General features: G+C 41.2%; 1 protein-coding gene across 1 annotated transcript in view; it reads left to right on the forward strand.

Moving 5' to 3' along the window:
• Nucleotides 1-24,823, forward strand: part of ZNF277 (zinc finger protein 277) — a 74,573-nt gene that overhangs the window by 592 nt on the left and 49,158 nt on the right. The gene's annotated exons all lie outside the window — the stretch shown is intronic.

Raw genomic sequence — 24,823 nt, forward strand, 5'->3', positions numbered from 1 at the left:
ATATTGTGGTGGTCAGCACTTCAGTGACCTGCAGAGGTGCTTGCAGTTACTATTCTGCATTTCTTATAACGTTTAACTACCACTAAGGCAATAACTCTATGACTGCCTGCACAGTAATTTTGCACAACCGTGCGAGCATACAGCAGTGCACTGGAGAGGAGAAGGGGTTAATGCTGCATGGTCATAAACATGGGGAAAGCGAGCATGCTCTATCTTTTCCCTGTGGCTGCTACGGAGTCACACGCGTGTGTGTGCGGTGTACCGCTGCTGGGTGCCATGGCTGTCTATGGGGACGTATATCAGGCGGGAGATACGTCCTCACGATGGCTGCGTGATAGCAGCTTAAGACCAGTATCACGTGACAGATTTCACAGATTTTGTGCATCACAGTTAGAGACGAACCAACCCGATGGTCGGGTTTGCCTGGACATATGACCGGATTGGTGGCCAAACAGACAATTTGGTAAATTGATGCCATTGGCAACTAGCAATGGCTATGATTGGCCATGGGGACACTGCTCATCTATAATCATAGTCATACAAGGAGTCTCTTGGAACCTCAGTCATGATTTATTGCTAATTGCTTGTATTTTTTGGGAAGAAGGGACTCCTGGTTGGTCTGTAAAATCTGGGTAGTGAACAGTTTGTTTTCCAGTCATAACATGGTCATGTTTGACAGGCCCAAGGCTTGTGATACGGCCGAACAATAGAGGTCTATGGCACCTTCTCAGGGAGCACACGGTGGCCACTCAGAGCGCTCACCCCTCCACCCAGCTATGTGCTTGAAGCCTGAGGTTCAGCCCCACTCACGCTATTTGGGATACAGGATACTGCACTGTAAAAGCTAAAGCTTTTCAGCAATGTCTTCATAATATTCTTTTTTACATGTCACAGAATTTATTTTTTATAACTCAGACTGTTATAAACCAGCTGTACCAGGGGCAGACTGGGAATTAAAAGTGGCCCCATCCAGTGGTGAGGTCAAAACAAGTAGACGTGACCAAACTGTTTATACATGGTCCAAATCAACATGTACAGCGCAGCGAAGGAGACTCACACTGCCTCAGTTATACAGGAATAAAGCTTCTTTTTTTTACAAGAGCACAACTTAATACTGACTTGTATATACAAAGGAAAAAACTGCTACAATGCCTTCTCTGTTAAACAAGAATATAACTACTATAATACTGCCCCCTATGTACAAGAATATTACTACTATAACATTGCCTCCTATGTATAAGACTCTAACTACTATAATACTGCCCCCTATGTACAAGAATATAACTACTATAATACTGCCCCCTATGTACAAGAATATAACTACTTTAATACTGCCCCCTATGTACAAGAATATAACTACTATAATACTGCCCCCTATGTACAAGAATATTACTACTATAATACTGCCCCCTATGTACAAGAATATTACTACTATAATACTGCCCCCTATGTACAAGAATATTACTACTATAATACTGCCCCCTATGTACAAGAATATAACTAATATAATATTGTACCCTATGTACAAGAATATAACTAATATAATATTGTACCCTATGTACAAGAATATAACTACTATAATACTGCCCCCTATGTACAAGAATATTACTACTATAATACTGCCCCCTATGTACAAGAATATTACTACTATAATACTGCCCCCTATGTACAAGAATATTACTACTATAATACTGCCCCCTATGTACAAGAATATAACTATTATGCCATATACCATCGCCAGATAGCCCCCCTCAGTATACAGCCAACCATTCCCCCTGTATACAGCCAGCCCACCTGTATATAGCCAAACAGACCCCCCAGTATACAGCCAGCCCCCACTGTATATAGCCAAACAGCCCCCCCCAGTATACAGCCAGCTCCCTGTATATAGCCAAACGGCTCCCCCCAGTATACAGCTAGCCTCCCGGTATTTAGCCAAACGGCTCCCCCAGTATACAGCCAGCCACCCAGTAAACAGCCAGCCCCCCTGTACATAGCCAGACACCCCCCAGTATATAGCCAGAAATCCCTCCCCCTCAGTATACGGCCAGCTATTCGCCCCAGTATATAGGCCCCCCCCCTCACTGTATACAGCCTGCCGGCCCACTCCATTATACAGTCAGCCGCCCCCCTTCCTGTATACAGCCAGCCTGCCCATCACATTTAATTAATAAACCATCTACTCATCTTTCTGACACTCCCCCAAAGCTTCGCTGATGCAGTCCGGCTGGTGGTGACAGCTCAGTGAGCGCTGGCGGCTCACAGACTATGACGTCAACCGCTTGCCAACTTCATAGTTTGTGCGATGCCAGCACACACCGAGCTGTCACTGCCGGCCGGACTGTATCAGTGGAGCTTTCGGGGAGCGTCGGAAAGGTGAGTATATGTTTTTTTTTTTTCTGACCGCCCGAACTGGATTTTTCCCGGTGGGTTATATGGCCAGCCCGCCCTTGTTTACATGCCACTGCACCACTCCAGGTTATTCTTTATAAAGGGAACCTGTCATCAGAAACTTATAAATTACTACCAGTATTTTGTCTAGCAGCTTTACACCTTACAGATGTTTCCTTCATAGCCCAGTATGGCTCCCTCACCCAGAAAATCAACTTTGAAGTGAAATGTAAATTGGTAGTATATAGTCAAGGAGGCGGAGAGTTTAACAGTGAAGTCAAGCTCACCCTGCCTCTGAAGATCTCCTCCCATGACTTGCATTGTGAAACAGACTTCAGGAGATCTGGTTAGCAATGTCTCAGGGTGCAGGACCAGTTACAGTGAAGGGGGCATTTTGAGACAGGGAAACCTTGAATTCATTGTTAGGCAAATAAAACCCTCTAGCAACACTTACTAAAGTAAGCCACTCCCTAACCCTCTCCCAGTTAGAGCATTGTTAAATCTTTAAGCTAAAATCTAAAAGCTTTATCGGAGCTAAGAAACAATCCTCTATTAGTAGTTGGCTTATTCATGAGGGGCCGGTCCGAGGAGGCAGTGACTTGCACCATCAAGCCTAGCAGTCCCCGCCGACATCTGGTGTGGGAATGGCGGGGGAGAATCTGAAGAGAGGGCAGCGCCTTTAACCGCCCCCTCATGAGTACGCCAGACTGCTGTAAGCTAGATTCGATGATCGGACCTGTCAGGTTTGCGGGTAGTGGATCCACTGGACCACTGCAGACGATGACTCAAGTCACTACCTGGGACCGGAGTCTAAGTGGTACCCGGTTTTCACCAGAGCCCGCCGCAAAGCGGGTTAGACAAGCTGCGGCGTGGTACCACCAGGTCGTTCCTCAGGCGTGACTTGTCTGCAGTGGCGGCTAAGGTTGAGGTACAAGAACGGCAGTCAATCTCGTGGTCAAAGTCCAAGCACAGAGTCAGGGCAGGCGGCAGAGATGCAACGTCAGGGTTCAATCCGGGGTCAGCAACAGGAGGTCCAAGCAGAGGGGAACGGGAACACAGAACAGCAGCACGGAGGAACACAGGAACACGGAAACACAGAGGAGCTTAGGTAACACAGGAACACGGAGGGACACAGGAGACGCAGGAACGCAGGATACACAGAAACGCAGGCAAATCGCAGTAAAGCTTTCTCTCAGGCTGTGAGGCACAAAGATCCGGCAAGAGATACAAGAAGAGGCAGGCTTAAGTAGATTTGGTGAAAATGGCCAGCGCCAATTAGTGGCGCACTGGCCCTTTAAATTTGCTAAAGGTGGCGCGCGCGCGCCCTAGGAGGCGGGGACGCGCGCGCCGTGCTGCCAGAGTCGGCGTGGGAACGGGACGGGGTAAGTAAGATGCCGGGGGACCGGGGCAGCCATGGACCGCGGCACGGGTGCCCCTGCGACCCAGGAGGGGGGTCACAGAGGCACCCGTGACAGGACCACTACTAAGTGGATTGTTTCCAAGCTTATTGTTATGTTCCGATAAAGCTACAGGTTTAACAATGCTCTAACTGGGGCAGGTCTAGGGAGCAGCTTACTTTAGTAAGTGTTGCTTAGAGGGTTTTACTCGCCTGGCAGCTCCGCCTCATTCACTTTATACAACGAAATTACACACACTACATATCTGATTTTCTGGATGATGCCACCAACTTGGGCCATGAAAGAAACATCATCTGGAATCTGTTCAGCTGCTTGACAACATACTGGTATTGGTTTATTAGATATATTTCTACTGACAGGTTCCCTTTAAAGGAAACCTACCAATGCTAATGGTAGGTATTAGCTGTAAACACCGGGCACCAGCTGTGATACATCTCCAGCTATATCGCAGTTTAAACACATTTTGATGAACAGACCCGAGGTAGCTTCGGCGCTTGTTGCGCACGACCGTGCGCGCGCCTCCATAGGAAGTGCCGGAAGCTGCTTCGGGTCTGTTCATCAAAATGTGTTTAAACTGCGATATAGCTGGAGATGTATCACAGCTGGGATCCCCAGTGTTCAGCAAAATCTGGGAATTCAAATTTTTGTGTTCAATCAACCATTATAAATGCATCTTTTATGTTCCTGTTTCTACTAACAACACACACAGGTATGGTTACACAGATATTCAGTTATCAGATTGAGGCAGAGAATACATTTTTTATGTCCTTTTTTTAAACAGTAAATGCAGCAAAACATGAAATCTTAGGTTAATATATGTTTTTTTAGGGGTAGTGGGTTTATATTCTGCCATTAAAAAATATTTTATGACCCACAAAATAAAAACTGAAGCTACATTGGCTGATCATTAACACCTTCAGGACGTTGCCAGTTTAAAGCTTAAAGGGGTATTCCGGGAATATGAACGTCTGACACAAAAACCCATAATGATATAAATAAATGAATACAACAATACTCAATGTCATTAGTCACAAAACGGAGCTTAAATAATTTGATTTTACAAAATTTGTGGCCTCTCTAAAGTAGGTGGAGTTATCACCAAGATGGCAGCCACTACAAGTTCCATGATCCTTTAGTTCTCAGTAACTCCTCCTCCCTCTTATGCTCTGCTCCCAGTGATGATGTGACAGGTTTTCTTGCTCTGTTACCATAGTAATGATGTGTAACTGCCATCACCACAACACTGGCCATACTGGATGCTCTGCAACCAACCGACTACAGCCAAACGTAGTGGTGATCACATGACCTGCCCAGGCAGGTGCTGGACATGTGATGTGGACATGTGACCAGCGGCCATCTTCTGTCCTGCAACGGCCCGCGCGGAGGAAATTAACGGACTGATTAAAGGGCCGGCAGCATTTTAATTCTTCATTACAGTCTATATCACCAGAATTTTCTGCTAAGGTGAGCAAAATTTTAAATAACAACTAATTACACATTAGCTTATATTTTGAGTTCCCACTTCTATATGAATTATGCTGATTCCTGGAATACCTCTTTAAGGCAACTGACGTGTCGCTTTAAATTGTCATAATAATCCGTTATTTATATAGCGCAAACATATTTTTGTCACGTGCTTAATTTTAGTGGTAAATTTTGGCTTATAAGTTTTACGTTTATAAAAAAAATATGATTTTTTTTAAAAAACTTTTCCATTTACAAAATTCGAAATTATCTCATTTTCAGGCAAATAGTTTTACCATCTAAATTAGTTGTTGAACACAATTTCCCATTTTTCTGCTTTATGTTTTCATAAGCTTTGAAATGTCTGGATAATTTCTTTTGATATCAGGCGGCTTAGGCCCCTTCTACACTGGCGTTTTTCACGCGCGAGTTCTGCGCGTGCATTTGACGCGCAGAACTCGCATTGCACTCTGTCCCATTGTATTCAATGGGTCTTTCTCCATTTGCGTGGTTTTCAACGCGCGTGCTTGCGTTCGTTTGCACGCGCGTCAAAATCGCAGCATGCTCTATTTTTGCGATTCACGCGCATTTTTCACGCCCCATTCAAGTCTATGGGGACGTATCAAAAACGCATTGCACTCGCAAACATTGCAAGTGCAATGCGAGTGCAATGCGTTTTAAACGTAAGGGTTGCTAGGTGACCAGTATAACAGTATTTCCCCTGCTCGCGAACGATCATTTAATTAAAAAAACACAATGAAGAACAGTGAAGAATAGAATAAAACCAGTGAACACAGTGACCACAGGATCATTTAAGATAAAAACACAGTGCAGAACACAGTGCAGAATAGATTACAGATGTTCGGCACATCTGCTTACTTGTCGGGAGATACGCGCGGAGCGGTGCGAACAAAATAGCATGTGAAGAACAATATATATGTGTGAAGAAGACATTGCAGATGTATGGAAACATCTGCAATGTGTTCTTTACACACATATATATTGTTCTTCACATGCTATTTTGTTCGCACCGCTCCGCGCGTATCTCCCGACAAGTAAGCAGATGTGCCGAACATCTGTAATCTATTCTGCACTGTGTTCTGCACTGTGTTTTTATCTTAAATGATCCTGTGGTCACTGTGTTCACTGTGTTCACTGGTTTTATTCTATTCTTCACTGTTCTTCACATCTGCTAAATTGTCGGGAGATAATATACGCGCGGAACAGTGAAGAATAGATCGCAGATGTTTGCAAATTATCAGAAGACATTATTTTTCAATTAAATAACACATTTTAATCCCAAATCATGGTCCCTTTTAAAACTGCTCGAGTCTCCCATTGAAACGCGCGTCAAAAATGCGCCGAAAACGCAAAAACAACGCTAACAACACGCGCGTGAAAAACGCAAAAACGCAAATTATTCAAAGGAAAAATAGAACAAAAACGCAGCCAAAACGTCAGTTTTTCACGCATTGCACCCTGACGTGAAACGCAACGCTAGTGTGCAAGAGGCCTTACAGATTGAACATCAGTTTTCCGTATTTTTAAGGAGATTTCAGAATTTACTTTTTTGGGGGATAATAACTGTTTTTAATGAAATTTGCCATATATAATATTAGAAACCCCTTATATATCAGTCTATTTTAAGATCTGGACCCCACAAACTATCATAAACGACTTTTATGAAGATTTTTAGCTCCTGATATCTTTACAGTAATTAAATCAAAACAGAGGGGAAATATAGAAGGGTCAGGTTTTGTTGGTTATACGTTCATATAGCCCTAAAATTTACACATTCACAAAAGATAAAAAGAGAAATCACATCTTAAAATTTGTTATGCAGTTTCTCCCAAGTATGGAGACACCCCACATGTGGACATTACTTGTTGTAGGGACCTACAGTGAGGCTCAGAAGGGAAGGGGGGCGATGCCTTTGCCACAGAATTTAGTGGGTTTTAGTTGGTTCATGGCACATTTGTGCTATGAAATATTTTTTCTCCGTTAATATTGCCATGCAAGGGCTGCTTGTTTGCGATATGAGATGCATTTTTTAGTGGTACTATTTTGGGGTGGCTATTTCCTATTGCTGAAAATTTATGAACTCTTCTTGTGGCGGGGGGTTGTTGTTTTTGGTGTTCACCATAAACCCTAAAATATTAGATTTTTCAACGGATCAGTATGATTACCACAATACCAAATTTCTATATTTTGGCTTACGGTTTATTAATTTTGTATAATAAAACGAATGTGGGGAAAAATCTATAATTTTTGCATCACCATTTTTCAAGTAGAATAACTTTTCATTTTCGTGGGCTTATTTTTTGTGGCACATGTTGTGCTTTGCAACAATACCTTTATCACTTTTTATTGCATTTTATGTGGGACAAATTCAGTTAAAATCATATATTTTTTTTTTTATGGCATTCATTGTGTACGTATAATAATTTTTTTTTTTTTATTGTACTGGTAATTACGGAAGTGGCGATACTACTGTGGGGTTTACTTGGGGTTTTTCACCTGTATATGCAATTGTAATGTGTAACTGATGCATAGGCTGACACCCCTCTTGTAACAGGACCTTACTGGTATTTATTATGGACTGCCCTGGGGTCTTAGCTCAGAGGGTTGCCATAGCAATAATCGAGCAGGGAATCAGTCTGCAGCCATTTAAAGGCAAAAGCTCACTCTGACCGCAGGTTTTATATGGGCTGGTCAGCGATAGATTATGGTAGATAATGATCATAGATTGAATAACAGCATGCAGTGTCAATCAGCAGCCTCTAAAGCCAGCAGGATCTTGTCATGCATCAAAAGAGGTATAGACTCAAGGGATAGGGATGTAATATTACCACTATACAAGGCACTGGTTTGGCCTCACCTGGAATATGCAATTCAATTATGAGCTACAGTCCATAAAAAGATACCCAGGAGCTGGAAAGTTTACAACAAAAGGCCACAAAAAAGATAAGGAGTATGGAGTATCTGTGGAATAGCCTGCCTCAGGTGCTGGTCAGAGCAGGGACAGCAAGAAGGGTTAAGATGCCTTTTTACATAAAAATATCATTACCATTATATTATAATATATATTTGTTTCTAATCTAATCTCTTTCTAATCCCATCCGTTCCTTGGCTGAACTTGATGGACATATGACTTTTGTCAACTATACTAATTATATTATATGCATATAATGGTGCACATTCTCTATTCTTCAATGTGGCAAGTCGGGTGACCAGACCCCCTGACATTGAGGGGGCCCATAGGAGTTTCTATGACTGTTAGTCCTGTAGTTACATTTCTGGTCACATTTTTTATATGTTAGTTATTTCTTATTTTAATAGTGAACAAAATAAAAGTGACCAAGAAGAAGCAGGACATAAAGGGAGTAAGTAGGTAATGGGAAAGATGTATACATACAGTTGAAAGCAGAAAGTTACATACACTATATAAAAAGACACATGCAAATGTTTTACTCACTATGTAACATGAAAGCAAAATAAACCTTTACAGTTTTAAGTCAATTAGGATTACCAAAATTATGTATATGACAAGAGATTTTTAGGACAATTTTATTACTTTCTGCAAAATTTTACATATATATCATTGGTATTTGGTACTATTGCACTCAGGGCCGATTCTAGGGTTTTTGCTGCCTGAGGTGAAAATTAAAATGCTGCCCCCCCCCCCCCCCCTGATGCCCCAACATTACTTAAAATTAGTAATTGGCCCTCTGTCACATCACACGTGGTACCACTAGCCAGTCAGTGACACAGACAATAGTGGCATCTAGTACCTCACAGGTGACGATCTGCTCCATCAGTAAGACGACATCATTACGTCTTCTACCACCCAGGACTGTTGAATTTGCTGGCAGATGTCCTCAGCTCCCGGCACCACATCTCCGCACTGCACCAATAATATACCAGTCACTTACAGTATATATTCACCTAAATAATAGTGTTCCTAAATCATATACTGTACACCTCTCATGACACAATGAACCACTCTACCCCCCACCACCATACACACAGAGTGGATCAAGAATCCCTTCTTCATTTATTTAAAAATGTATAATAAAAGCTCCTCTCCCCCAATTAAATTAAATACAGCTCCTATGGTTTAATTAAAATCTGACCCCTATATCCAGATTCTCCCACATTTAACTATATACAGATTACCGCCCCAAATTTTTATTTAAATCATGCCCCCACTCACTTAAATTACATACCGTACCCCATATAAACCACCCTCCCTTTTAAATACAGCCCCCTCCTATATTTATATAAGATACAGCCCCCTCCCATATAATGCTTCACCCACAAGTTATATTATATACAGCCCACCTTGATTATATAATGTGTAGTTAAAATATGGTTAAAAGCCACCCCCAGGTTATATAATATACAGCCCCTTATTATAAAATAAGCAGCTCCTGTATTCTATTATATACAATCCCCTTGAATAATATGTAGCACCTTATATACACAGTCTCCCTCTTCTTATATATACAGTCCCCCTCTTCTTATATATACAGTCCCCCTCTTCTTATATATACACAATCCCCCTCTTCTTATATATACACAATCCCCCTCTTCTTATATATACACAATCCCCCTCTTCTTATATATACACAATCCCCCTCTTCTTATATATACACAATCCCCCTCTTCTTATATATACACAATCCCCCTCTTCTTATATATACAGTCCCCCTCTTCTTATATATACAGTCCCCCTCTTCTTATATACACAATCCCCCTCTTATATATACAGTCCCCCTCTTCTTATATATACAGTCCCCCTCTTCTTATATATACACAATCCCCCTCTTCTTATATATACAGTCCCCCTCTTCTTATATATACACAATCCCCCTCTTCTTATATATACACAATCCCCCTCTTCTTATATATACAGTCCCCCTCTTCTTATATATACAGTCCCCCTCTTCTTATATACACAATCCCCCTCTTATATATACAGTCCCCCTCTTCTTATATATACAATCCCCCTCTTATATATACAGTCCCCCTCTTCTTATATACACAGTCCCCCTCTTCTTATATACACAATCCCCCTCTTCTTATATACACAATCCCCCTCTTCTCATATATACAGTCCCCCTTTTCTAATATAAACAGACCCCGGTTTCTATTATATACATTATAAAAAATAATAAAGCAATCAACTCACCTCGACTCCTGTCACAATCCCGGCGGCGCTCGCGTCCTTTTCCCGGGTCTTCGGCTGCCCTGTGCTCTGTGAGGGGACGCAGGCAGCGTGACATCATCGCACGCTGCCTGAGTCCTCCAGAGCAACAGAGCGGCACGGACAGAAGGATCTGTGCCGCCGCCGCTCTGTACATCATCCGCGCCTGTCTCTTTAAGATGATTTTTCATGTGGGCGATTCGGGCGGCAATTGCCACCCGAATCGCCCACAATATGGCCCACAATTACGCCGCCTTTATTAAGGGCTCGGCATCCGCCGCCTGAGGCGAGATTTTCATCTCGCCTCATGGCAGATGCGGCCCTGATTGCACTTAAAGGACACCTGTCATCAGGTCTCTGTCACTAGTCCTGTCACTACTACCTGTTGGAGCAGCTCACAAGGATTCCATCCCAGCCTCTATCTAGTCAGTTAAAACATAAATCATTATAAAATCATCTATTCTTTATTATGTAAATGAAGCTGGTCACATGGTCAGAGGCAGTGAAGTCGCCCCTGTTACCCCTCCCCTCTCCTTCCCCCTGCTCATGTCTGCTAATGACTCATTGGACATTTCACAGGTCATTTTCATACAGCTTTAGGACCTCATTGCTTAGGTTTACAGGCATGTAGAGGGACAATGAAGGGATAAAGGCAATGCTTTCTAATCGCAGTTTATGAAAATATATTTAGATTAGGGGGTTATTTTGTATGACTTCAGACAAATGTTTAGGATATTCTTATACTCTTAGATAATACTTCTTCCACAGACTTCTCACAATAGTCGGTAGTAAATTAGGGGCCATTCCTCCTGATAGAACAAGTGTAACTAAGCCATGTTTGTAGCCGCCTTGCTCGCACCTGACTTCCGTAGAAGTCCCGGGCACGTCTTCCGATGAGGTCCTGGGGCACCTTCTCAGGGGTTCTTCCAGGTTGCAGGAAGATGAGCAAGAGGATATCACCATGTCAGCTGCGGTGTGGTGCAGGCAGGAGAAGAGCCAGGAAATGAGAGAATTTATTTATTTTTTGTCAGCTCTGAGATCTCCAGTATTATTAATTTAATGCTCTAGGGGTCACCAGTATTGTCTTCCATGTGGTCTCCAGTCTGCTATGGGGTCTCCTATATTTGTCTATACTGGGGGTCTCCATGTTATTAGTTTTATGCTCTTAAGTATTATTGTCTTCTCTTTGGGTCTTTAGTATCAGTATTTGTCTTCTCTGTAGGTACATAATTTTTGTCTGCTCTGGGGGTCCTCTAGTATTTTAAAGGAAACCTACCATTTCAAATGGTAGGTGTAAGCTGTAAACACCGAGCACCAGCTCAGGGTGAGCTGGTGCCGGTGCTTAGTTTCGTTAGTGTTAAAACCGCGGTATCGCGGTTTTAACACTTTTTAAACTTTATAGTAGAAACTGCTTCGGCGCACGATCGTGCGCGCGCCTATATAGGAAATGCCGCAGGTGTTGCACGGTCGCGCGCAGCGCCGAAGCAGCTTTTGCTATAAAGTTTAAAAAGTGTTAAAACCGCGATACCGCGGTTTTAACACTAACGAAACTAAGCACCGGCACCAGCTCACCCTGAGCTGGTGCTCGGTGTTTACAGCTTACACCGACCATTTGAAATGGTAGGTTTCCTTTAAGCCTGCTATGTGCTCTACAGTACTATTATTGTCTGCTCTGGGTTCTGCAATATTTGGTTACTGAGATAGTATTTGTTGCTGTACTGTGGTACTTAGATTCTCTGTGTTGGCACTTTGTGTTGTACTGTGATTGTTAGTGTATTTAGGGTACACTGCTAAACTGGTAAACAATTACAGCTGCAGTGTTGAAACAAAAACCCATGGAGATTCTCTGCATCAGCCTGTCCTCTCCTGCATTTGTTGCGGGTGACCATCCTTCTTGGGGGACCTGAATAAGAATATTCTAGAAATCACAGACTTGGAACCTGCTGCCGAAGGGTTTCAGTCACTTTGAAACAGCGCAATATTTTTTCAAAGTGGGTGAAAACTGGAAAGTTAGGTTGCCAGTTAAGTAGGGTTTGTAAGATATTAAAGGAAACCTACCATTTCAAATGGTCGGTGTAAGCTGTAAACACCGAGCACCAGCTCAGGGTGAGCTGGTGCCGGTGCTTAGTTTCGTTAGTGTTATAAACCGCGGTATTGCGGTTTTAACACTTTTTAAACTTTATAGCAAAAGCTGCTTCGGCGCTGCGCGCGACCGTGCGCGCGCAACGCCTGCGGCATTTCCTATGTAGGCGCGCGCACGATCGTGCGCACGCAGCGCCGAAGCAGTTTCTGCTATAAAGTTTAAAAAGTGTTAAAACCGCGATACCGCGGTTTATAACACTAACGAAACTAAGCACCGGCACCAGCTCACCCTGAGCTGGTGCTCGGTGTTTACAGCTTACACCGACCATTTGAAATGGTAGGTTTCCTTTAAGGAAATTAGAACCAGATGCCAGATTAACACCAGTAACTTGCAGGTATCTGAAGGTGTCCTCTCATTTAGATCAGTGTTCTTTTACAATTATCTCATTTACATTTTTATTCTGTGCTTTAGAATATATACAATTTACAAAATAACATAATACTCATGTTAGAATATGCTGACTATATGACTACACACTGACCTTTTAAATTTAGGAAATTGTGTGCTGTTCTCTACTGTATATCAAAGATGTGCCAAGCAGTAACACAATGTGGTTCTCCAAAATGTGTAGCGTCCTTTGGATCTCCAATCAGAAAAGACAAGAACTTTGAATAGGGGTAAAATAGCAAGGATGATTGTATAGCAAAGTGCATCATCTTGTGCTAGTTGCACTTATCATGGTACTACAACGCTGGTCTCGTATTTCAAGATAAAATTTCATACTCAAACACAGAATTAAAATGTTTTCAATATGTCACTCGCGTTTATGATGAAACAGGAATGTAAATACTTTATTATAAATAGGAGTAGAAGATCAGAATATAAGCCCAGCCTGACATGAACATCTCAAATATCAATCACACTGTGTGACAATGACATAGCCAGCATTTATCAATGGGAAGCTGCATACCAATGCATTGAGAACTAGTGGCAACTGCTGAATTTCTCCCAAAATAACCCTAGAATAACAGAGGTGGTTCTTTGATTCTGTGAGCCCCACTAGTAAGAAGATTACACACAGCACATATACATACAAATGTTTCTCAATAAATTAGAAAATCAGTTAAAAGTTTTTTTTCAGTAATTCAATTTAAAAAAAATGACTTTACAAACAGAGGGAACTTTTTAAAGTGTTTATGTTAAAGGGGTTGTCTGAGAGCATATATATAAAAACCTATTGGTTCCAGGAGGGAACTGGTTTAAAAAAAACAAACATTTGCTTACCATAGCGGTCCCACCTGGTATCCCGCGCTGCCATTATTCAGGTCCGTGCACCATGTAAACAAACAAAGAGAACGGCAGCCGCGCGGTGTCCAGCTTCCGTCTGGCCGAGGTGGCCACACCCACCCGTTTCTGTTCCCAGCACTATATCATGCGGTACGAGGTGGCCTGCCGGAAGCTGAACACAGTATGGCTTCCGTGCCCCTGTTTGTTTACATGGTACACGGACCGGAGTGATGGCGGCATGGGACGCCGGGAGGGACCACAAAGGTAAGTAAATGTTTATTTTTTAACCAACCCCTCCCAGCTTCTATTAGGTTTTTTTTAGGCTCTCGGACAACCCCTTTAATGTTGATGATTATGTCTTACAGCCAAGAAAACCCCAAAAGTCATTGTCTCAGATAAGACTATTTTAGAAGTCCAATAAAATGTTTTGAAAAATGATATGTTGGCCAAATGATATGACAAAGTCTTTACAGTAATTGTACTCCGTACTTGGGCAGGGCTCCTTTTGCATGAATGCTTTGTGGCAGTAAGGCAAATGTTGAAGATTATGGCTTAAAGCCAAGGAAAACCCAAAAGTCATTATCTTAGAAAATTTTAATAAATAACCAAAAACCCCGATAAAGGCTTCCAAAAGGTTTTAAAACCACTTTTAAAACCTGAACTCTGGTTCAGTAGGCAACACAAACATGGAGAAGACTGCTAACTTGACAGATATTCAGAAGGTACCACTCCAAAAAGAGAGGTTTGAGGTGAGAGTGTGTGGCTAAACACTAACACCTCTAAATAACACAATTTGCCTATATTTGTAAACAATAACAATGAGTAAAGAACACAATGGTAAAGATATAGAAATGTATTATGTCCAATAAAAAAAAAATCATATGGATAAAATTGACAAACCTACAAAGGAGTAACAAAGAGACAAAAAATTCCACATTGCCCTTGTGTAAACATAATATAGGTATTAGTTAACCCCTGCATACAATTGTAAAGTGCTATATAATATGACCAGAGTCCATCAAAACCTTGAAAAAAAAAAAAAAAACTAGCAAAAAAAGAAGCTGGCTGTAGACACAGAGCTGTATCAAAGCATATTAATGAAAAGTTGAGTGGAAGGAAAAAGTGTGGTAGAGTTAGGTGCAAAGGCAACTGGGAAAACTGCAACCTGGATAGGATTGCTAAGAAAAGGCCATTTAAAAATTTGGGGTAGATTCTCTAGGAGAGGACTGCAGCTCCAAGAGCCACCACACACAGATGTATCCAGAACATGGGCTACAAGTGCCGCATTTCATGTGACAATCCAATCCTGCCCAACAGACACCTTCAGAAGGATATAAAGAACTTAAAGGGGTATTCCAGGAATCGGCATAATTCATATACAAGTGGGCACTCAAAATATAAGCTAATGTGTAATTAGTTGTTATTTAAAATTTTGCTCCCCTTAGCAGAAAATGCTGGTGACATAGACTGTAATAAAGAATTAAAATGCTACTGGCCCTTTAATCAGTCCGTTAATTTCCTCCGCGCGGTCCGTTGCAGGACAGAAGATGGCCGCTGGTCACATGTCCACATCACATGTCCTGTACCTGCCTGGGCAGGTCATGTGATCACCACTACGCTTGGCTGTAGTTGGTTGGTTGCAGTGCATTCAGTATGACCAGTGTTGTGGTGATGGCAGTTACACATCATTACTATGGTAACAGAGCAAGAAAGTTTGTTATATCATCACTGGGAGCAGAGCATAAGAGAGAGGAGGAGTTACTGAGAACTAAAGGATCATGGAACTTGTAGTTTCCAGTGGCGGCCATCTTAGTGATAACTCCACCTACTTTAGAGAGGCCATAAATTTTGTAAATCATAAAATCAAATTATTTAAGCTCCGTTTTGTTACTAATGACATTGAGTATTGTGGTATTTATTTATTTATATCATCATGGGTTTTTGTGTCAGACGTTCATATTCCTGGAATACCCCTTTAATTGTAGGTCAATGGTCCAGGGTGTTGTTTTCAGATAAAAGTAAATTCTGCATTTCAATTGGAAATCAAGGTCACAGAGTCTGGGGGAGTGGAGAGTCACAATCCAAGCTGCTTGAGGTCTAGTGTGAAGTTTCCTCAATCAGTGATGGTTTGGGGAGCCATGTCCTCTGCTGGCGTAGGTCCACTGTGTTTTATCAAGACCAAAGGCAGCACAGCCACCTACCAGAACATTTTCTGGTAGTTCTTGCTTCCCTCTGCTGACAAGCATTTTTTGGAGACAGAATTTTCATTTTCCAGCAGGATTTGGACTCCACATTCCCAAAAGTACTAATAACTGTTGTAATAACTGCAGTATAACTATGCTTGAGTGGAAAGAAAAGTTGCCTGACCTTAACCCCATAGATAATCTGTTTGGTATTGTCAACAGGAAGGTGAGAGACAGCAGACCCAACAATGCAGACAAATTGAAGGCTGCTATCAAAGCAACCTGGGCTTCCATTATACCTCTGCAGTGCCATCAGCTGACCACCTGTATGCCACGCCAGATTGATACAAAAGGAGTATTCAATGCTTTTACTGTACATATTTTTCATTTGGCTAACATTTCTGTGTTCAAAAAATTTAATATAATATTCTAATAACGTTTGGGTTTTCCTTCCCTGTAAGCCATAATGTTTAACATATATGTACACTCAAAAAAGTTCCCTCTAAGTTTTAATGACTCTGTATAACATGTGGGTTTCACTTTTTGAATTGAATTACTGAAAAAAAAAACTTTTGGCTGATATTCTAATTTATTGAGAAGCACTTGTATATTGCTTCCTCCTTAGATGTAACCTTTAGATGAAGGCTAATGTCAGGTGTAGAATCTTCTATATCCCCACCAACACAAAAGCTAAAGAACATTTGTGTCCAATGTATACACCATTTTCATTCTTATGGACACGCAATGAGAAAGGTGTAGAATGTAACATTTTCTATTCTTTGGAATATTCCACATCTGTCTTGTAAATAGCCAACACATTTGAACAGCTTTTTCATGACTTTTTCAAAATCTGCCCAAATCCCAATAAAAAGTGTCTAAACATAAGACAGTTGTGACATTGATCTGGTCCCACTGTAATAGAAGTCTATGGCTTGATTTATGCCAGAAAAATGTGCAAAATTTCCGTCCGATTTCCATAACTATAGTTACACGTCCCCTATCCCATGAAGCGTTAGTTACACGTTCCCTTAGGCCTAGCCCTTTGTTGTCCAAATTAAAAAAATGTCTAAAAAGCACAATCAATTTAAAGCAAGACATTTAAGACAGCTTCTTGGCACAAAGTATTTCAAAATACTGTCATAAAGAAATTGATAAATCGGCCTCACAGTGCTAATTGTGGAGTGGTCCAGAAATGATCTGCAGTTTTCACCTATTCACTTTAATGACCGATGGTTTGGGGCTCCAAACATTAGTGTGAAATGTTTTTTTTTTTTTTTTGATGAGCATCCAGCAGTTAATGTATATAGTGTACAGAGAACAATACATCTGTCCTTGTTATTATAAGTTTCTAAAGCAATAATAGCTTCACTAGAAGCCAACCATATTCTCGTTTAGAAGCTGTTGCCTTGGAGCTTTCTGCCTTGTTACACATAACAGAAGGATTAAGAGGAAAATGTGAAAATGATAAAAACAGACAACTTATTTCATAGCCTGTGCAGTAGATCAACTCCCACTCGCAAAATAATTTACAATCCAGACGCTGGTAAGTATGGGCATATGAGTATGCCACTTCTGCTTCCTATCAAGTGGGCTTCAGTCATTAGAAAACACACTGCTTTGCAATACTACTGTATAGGGTAGCAAGTCTCAGGCGTTGCACTATATTTTTTTTTCTAGAAGAGTGGAAAATACTAAGTATTTAAGAATGAGTAATTATGGGGTGAGTTTACAGCAAATTGGGATGGGATGGTCATGCGACCCAATGCATCCATCAGCAGCTTTCCCAGAATAGCGCTCAGGTTTTAGCAGAAGCCACTGATGGATGCGTTGGGTCACATGATGCACATGGATTACAGTGCTGTGGAGTGCTGAGCTGCTTAGAGAGCAGCTTATTTCATAAAATAACCTGTCACCACATTTTTCACAAATACAGCTAGTGACAGATTCCCATAGAGCCCTATTAACTAACTGACACACCTTTTCTAGTTAGAAATTGTTTCCCTCAGATCACCATAAATCAGTTTTATAACCTTGCCTTGGCTGAATCCAGCAGCTCCTCCCCATGTAATGTGACCAGGGGGACATCATCTCGGGTCCTTTAGCCTCCTAAAATCAGCAAATTCCGCCAAAAAACTCAGCTTATATTGGAGAATATATACAGTAACTTAAATGGTTCTCCCCCTTATTTGTTTTTTTTCCTTTGTCTTTGTGTTCCCCCTACTGTGCAGTTTCTATTTGCTCATCTTAGTGGGCTTATACCTTAATTGCTGCAGCTACTGTTACCTATGTTAACGGACAGTTAGGTAGCTGGTGATTGTCCCTCTGTTTTCATGCCAGTACTGTCATTTTAGCAATATCCTGTGTGAAATTGTTGCTTGACTATTTATCAATAATGGCACTACATTTTGGTTACACCTTTTATTAAAGCTTATTGAAAAATAAGTAAGCTAGATTATATACACAGTTGTATGTATAAGCATACACGTGTGGATGTTTTTCTCACTAATTGACATGAAATCAGAATAAACCTTTCCTGTTTTAAGTCAGTTAGGATTACTAAAATGATTTATATTTGCCAAATGCCAGACCATTGAGCAAGAGAGAATTTTTAAGCCAATTTTTTACTTTCTGAAATGTCAAAGGTTTACATATATTTCATTGGTATTGGGTACCATTGTTTAAGTCTGGTTCATCCTTGGGTACGATAACCTGAAGATGCCTCATTAATTTGTACAGACCATTATATGCAACTACAAAGAAGAAGGGGATTTCAAGTAATCATATTGCTAAGGAAGGAGGTTCTGTGTCCTTGAGAAGAATGTGCCAAAATGTTCATATTAACCCAAGAACAAAAGCAAAAGACCTTCTGAAGATGCTGGCTGAAGCTGCTAAGAGTGTGTCATTATCCATGGAGAAATGAGTATTGTACCAACATGGACTGAAAGGCCACTTTGCCTGGAAAAAAACATTACTCCAAAAGAAGCCAGATTAATGTTTGCAAATGCACACAGGAAAAAAATACCTTAACTTTTAGAGACATGACCTGTGGTCTGACAAAACTAAAATTGAACTGGTTAAAATGACCATTGTTACATTTAGAGGAAAAATGGAGCTTTAAAGCTTAACTTCAATTGTGGGGAACATATTGGAAGGGTTACTTAAAGACTACATACAGGAGTTTGTGACATCAAATGGCATATTAAGTGATAGCTAGCATGGGTTTACTAAAAATAGAAGTTTTGAGACTAAACTGATCTGCTTCTATAAAAAGGTGAGCAGATGAGAGACAAAGAGTTGTAGTCAATGATTCCTACTAAGAATGGTCACCAGGTATGAGTGGTGTACCCCAGGGTTCTGTGCTTGGCCCACTACTATTTAATATATTTATTAATGACTTAGATGTAGAAATTAATAAAACTGTATCTATTTTTACAAATGACAAGCTGTGTAGTGTAATAAAGTCTATGGAGGATGTTCATAGGCTGTAGTTTGACTTCGACAAACTGAGTGTTTGGTCATCCGCTTGGCAAATGAGGTTTAATGTGAATAAGTGTAAGGTTATGCACTGGGGGGTAATAATCCACATGTAACATATGTCCCTGGGGGAGTAAATCTGGGAGAGTGCCTTGTGGTGAAGGACCTGGGGGTACTAGTAGATCATAGATTAAATAACAGCAGTCAATCCGCTGCCTCTAAAGCCAGCAAGATATTGTCATGTATTAAATCTGGTATGGACTCTGGGGATAGGGATGTAATATTACCACTGTACAAGGCATTGGTTAGGCCTCACCTGGAATATGCTGTCCAGTTCTGGGCTCCGGTCCATAAATAGGATGCCCTGGACCTGGAGAGGGTATAACGAAGAGACACAAAATGATAAGGGGTTTTCGAGGGTCTCAATTATGAAGAAAGATTACTAGATTTATTTAGTCTGGAAGAGAGACAACTATGAGTGGACATGATTACTTTATATAAATGTATGAATGGTCCATACAAAAAATATGGTTGAAAGTTGTTCCAGGTTAGATCAAATCAAAAGACAAGGGGGCACTGTCTCCATCTGGAGAAAACTGTACTATGAGAACTGTGAATCGGTGGAATAGCCTGCCTCATGCGCTGGTCACAGCAGGGACAGCAGAGAACTTCAAGAAGGGTCTAGATGCTTTTTACATCTAAATAACATTGATGGTTATGTTATGTAGAATTGTTTCCCCTTAATCCCTTCCTCATCCAATTCCTTCACTCCTTGGTTGAACTTGATGGATATGTGTCTTTTTTCAACCATATAAACTATGTAACTATACTATGTAATTAAGTTCAGAGTATATGAAGGGAAGGACTCTAGAATAGAGCCCTCAGGATCTCTTGCCATGGTACAAGAAGCTGGCCGTGCACATCATACAGATATAGCACTGTATATTGCATACATGTTAGGCTATATTAACGTTAACCATCGGCGCTGGGGAGAGGAGGAGGGGATTATCACCGCTCACCGCCCTTCTTCATAGTAATATATGGCAACATGTCCTATCTTTCTCCCGGCACACACGTGTGCTGCATCGGACCACTCCTGTAGGGCGGCGTGCGCCCATTGGTGAGTATGGGGAAGGTACATACTTAGGGCGTATATACACATTCGTGTGAATGTAGCCTTAAATCGATATGCAGGTCAGAGGGGAAATTTCCTGGAGTTTCCAGAAGTGAGGCCACAAATATTGTACCAGGGAACACTTTCCAAGAGAAGTTCCCCAAACTGCTAGCAAGGGAAGGACACAGAAAATGTTTAAAGTGTGTTAGGGGCGTTAGGAACCTGGTCTACGTAAGAAGGAATATTTCCAGATATATCACACCTCCCTGGATATTTAGATATTTACTGTAATGTACTCTGCACAGCTTATACATAATGTTGCATGCTTCTGAATCCTGTCTGTCTACAGCCCAGCCTGTAGAACCCGCATAATGATTTTTGCGGTGTCTCCAGGCTCATGACCTGTGCCGAAGATGCCATAAAGGATATTTACTGTGTACTATCCATTATGCATTATCTCTAATGCTCACTACACCCCTAGAGTAATTAATTGAGGGGTATAGTTTCCTAAATAAGGTTAGTTCTCAGGGGTTTCTTCTGTATTGGTCTCCAAGGGCATCTAGAAATGCTTCCAAAAATAAAATATGTAAAATGTGTTCCAAATGCCAGTTCTTCCATTTGGAGCCCATGTGCTGCATTATGATTTTTGGTGTGTTTGTCTAAAGTGGCTTTAGTTGGGCAAAATACATTTGCAACTAAAATGGCACATTTGTGGAGAAAATGGCATTTTTACTCTGCATATTTGTATTACATTTGGGCCAGCATTTTGGGTGTGAAAACGCTCATTACAACCCTAGATAAATTCTTTGTGGGGTGCTGATTCCAACATGGGTTCACTTCTCAGCTAGTATAGTGAAAACGGAGTTCCAAAAGCTAAATTTTGCTCCTTCCCTTCAAAACCCTGTCATATGCCCAGCCTGTATATTATTGCCACATATGGGGTATTGCTGTACCCAGGAGAACCCATATAGTCACTTTTGATGTGTTTGTCCCTAGTGGCATGAGTTACAAAAAATACAAAGTACATTTGGCACTAAAATGGCATATTTTAGAGAAAAATGCATCTTTTAATCTGCAACATCCCTTTTGTATAAAATTTTGGCCAGCATTTCGGGGTTAAAATGCTTACTGCAACTCTATATAATTACTTTGAGGGGTATAGGTTTCAAAATGTTGTCAGTTGTTGGGAGTTTCTATTGTACTGGTGCTTCAGGGGCACCCCAAAACCAATCTACTAAAAACGGAACTCCAAAAGCTTCATTTTTTTCCTTCCCTTCTGAACCCTGCCGTGTGACCAGCTTGTAGATTATTGCCACATATGGGTTATTGCCGTACCCGGGAGATGACATAATGATATTTGGCTTGTCTGTCTAAAGTGACATGAGTTGGGCAAAATAAATTTGGCACTCAAATTGCATATTTGAGAAAATTTTTTATTTGAGGCCAGCACCTTGAGAATGTCCTCTGCAACCCTAGATAAATTATTTGAGGGGTATAGTTTTCAAAATCGTGTCATGTTTGGGGGAATTTTATTGTACTTGTACTTTAGGGCTCTGCAAGAATTTTGGCACCTGTAGCCAAATCTACCCACCAACAATTCAATAGCACTAATTCCCTTCTGGACATCGCTGTGTAAAGTAACAGCAGTTAACATCCATGAGAGGTATTGCTGTACTCATGAGAAACAGCTTTTAGGGTGTGTTTTTACCTCGAATACCATCTAAATGTGTACATTTTAGGGCTAATTGAGAATATAGATTTCCAATCTAAATTTGTTTGATTCCTGAGATGAAGGAATTGATCACCAAACTAAATTAATACACTCACCGGCCACTTTATTAGGTACAACTGTCCAACTGCTCGTTAACACTTCATTTCTAATCAGCCAATCGTATGGCGGCAACTCAGTGCATTTAGGCATGTAGACATGGTAAAGACAATCTCCTGCAGTTCAAACCGAGCATCAGTATGGGGAAGAAAGGTGATTTGAGTGCCTTTGATTGTGGCATGGTTGTTGGTGCCAGAAGGGCTGGTCTGAGTATTTCAGAAACTGCTGATCTACTGGGATTTTCACGCACAACCATCTCTAGGGTTTACAGAGAATGGTCCGAAAAAGAAAAAACATCCAGTGAGCGGCAGTTCTGTGGGCGGAAATGCCTTGTTGATGCCAGAGGTCAGAGGAGAATGGGCAGACTGGTTCGAGCTGATAGAAAGGCAACAGTGACTCAAATCGCCACCCGTTACAACCAAGGTAGGCAGAAGAGCAGATGGGCTACAGCAGCAGAAGACCACACCGGGTGCCACTCTTTTCAGCTAAGAACAGGAAACTGAGGCTACAATTTGCACAAGCTCATCGAAATTGGACAGTAAAAGATTGGAAAAACGTTGCCTGGTCTGATGAGTATCGATTTCTGCTGCGACATTCGGATGGTAGGGTCAGAATTTGGCGTCAACAACATGAAAGCATGGATCCATCCTGCCTTGTATCAACGGTTCAGGCTGGTGGTGGTGGTGTCATGGTGTGGGGAATATTTTCTTGGCACTCTTTGGGCCCCTTGGTACCAGTTGAGCATCGTTGCAACACCACAGCCTACCTGAGTATTGTTGCTGACCATGTCCATCCCTTTATGACCACATTATACCCAACATCTGATGGCTACTTTCAGCAGGATAATGTGCCATGTCATAAAGCTGGAATCATCTCAGACTGGTTTCTTGAACATGACAATGAGTTCACTGTACTCAAATGGCCTCCACAGTCACCAGATCTCAATCCAATAGAGCATCTTTGGGATGTGGTGGAACGGGAGATTCGCATCATGGATGTGCAGCCGACAAATCTGCGGCAACTGTGTGATGCCATCATGTCAATATGGACCAAAATCTCTGAGGAATGCTTCCAGCACCTTGTTGAATCTATGCCACGAAGAATTGAGGCAGTTCTGAAGGCAAAAGGGGGTCCATCGCGTTACTAGCAATGGTGTACCTAATAATAATCTGTAAAAAAAAAAACAAATATGAAAAAAATATGGGAATAGAAAGTAGACAAATGGCAAAGGTTTTCTACCACTAAAAATTTGTGGTATGACTTTTTGTCTAAAAAGTAGAAAAACTCAGGAAGAGACAATGTCAAATTTAAAAATAATGGACTGAGTCTTAACATGCAAACTTGCTGTATCCTAAAAGGGTTAATTTACAACAGTTACTCTGGAAGGGAGAGGGGGGGGGTCTGTGCTGTTTTCAGTGAAGAAACCATACACATGGGTGCACCAGATTGCTCAAAGTTCAGCTACAATCCTGGAATATAGTGCAAATCATTTTGACAGTCCTGCCCCTTCTAACAACTCACAAAAAGGTACACATCTCCAGGGCTGCTACCCAACACTTTCTGAGATTAAACAAATTGGGGCACATTTACTAAGAACAGTGCAGTTTGTCTATGTATAGTGCAGAGGGCGCCCGATTCAGGATTTCTGGCGTTCTTCACGAATCTGGCGCTCTCTGCACTTGGTGCACCTTTCACATAGGGCGTGTGACATACTTCTGTCTGACTTTTCATGTTAAATATGACTGAGCACCAGAACGCCCCCTTTAGTGCAGAAATTTGTTTGGCACATGCAACACAAACATGGCACAAGCACTTCTTAAATACATGTGAGAGCAGTTTGTACCTAAAAGAACCTGAAGTCAGACAGAAAACTGGTGCACGGCCCTTGATAAATGTGCCCCATTATACCCACATTGCTCTATTGGCTTGGAATAACTGTTGCAGATTCAGACGTGAATTTAAAAACCAGACTAACCCCAGAAAACCTAATCTGGACAGAAAAACTTTGTGGCTTTCAATCTGCCTAATGAATAATTGCACCACGGTTGGAGAACACATTATAGTTGCCGTATTTTTTTTTCCCCATACACAGTATATAGTCCATTTTGTTGACCAGCTAAATGATGGTTTAGAAAATAGGCTAGAAAGAAGTTGTGAAATTATGTGTGTATGTATTTATTTTTATACTTTGTGTTTTGAATAGCCAGTTTGCCATGGCAACACTTGTTAATACTAACTCAACTATATTAACCAGAACACCCACACACTAAAACACATTCAAACCTGGATATATTACCTCTTACTCTACACTCTGCATTCCTCCTGTGTAAATGTATATACTTTAGTCTTTTTTTTTTTTTAAATGTGTTTTTTAT

This window comes from Engystomops pustulosus, chromosome 4 (assembly GCF_040894005.1).
Source record: "Engystomops pustulosus chromosome 4, aEngPut4.maternal, whole genome shotgun sequence".
In the NCBI taxonomy this organism is placed as follows: Eukaryota; Metazoa; Chordata; class Amphibia; order Anura; family Leptodactylidae; genus Engystomops; species Engystomops pustulosus.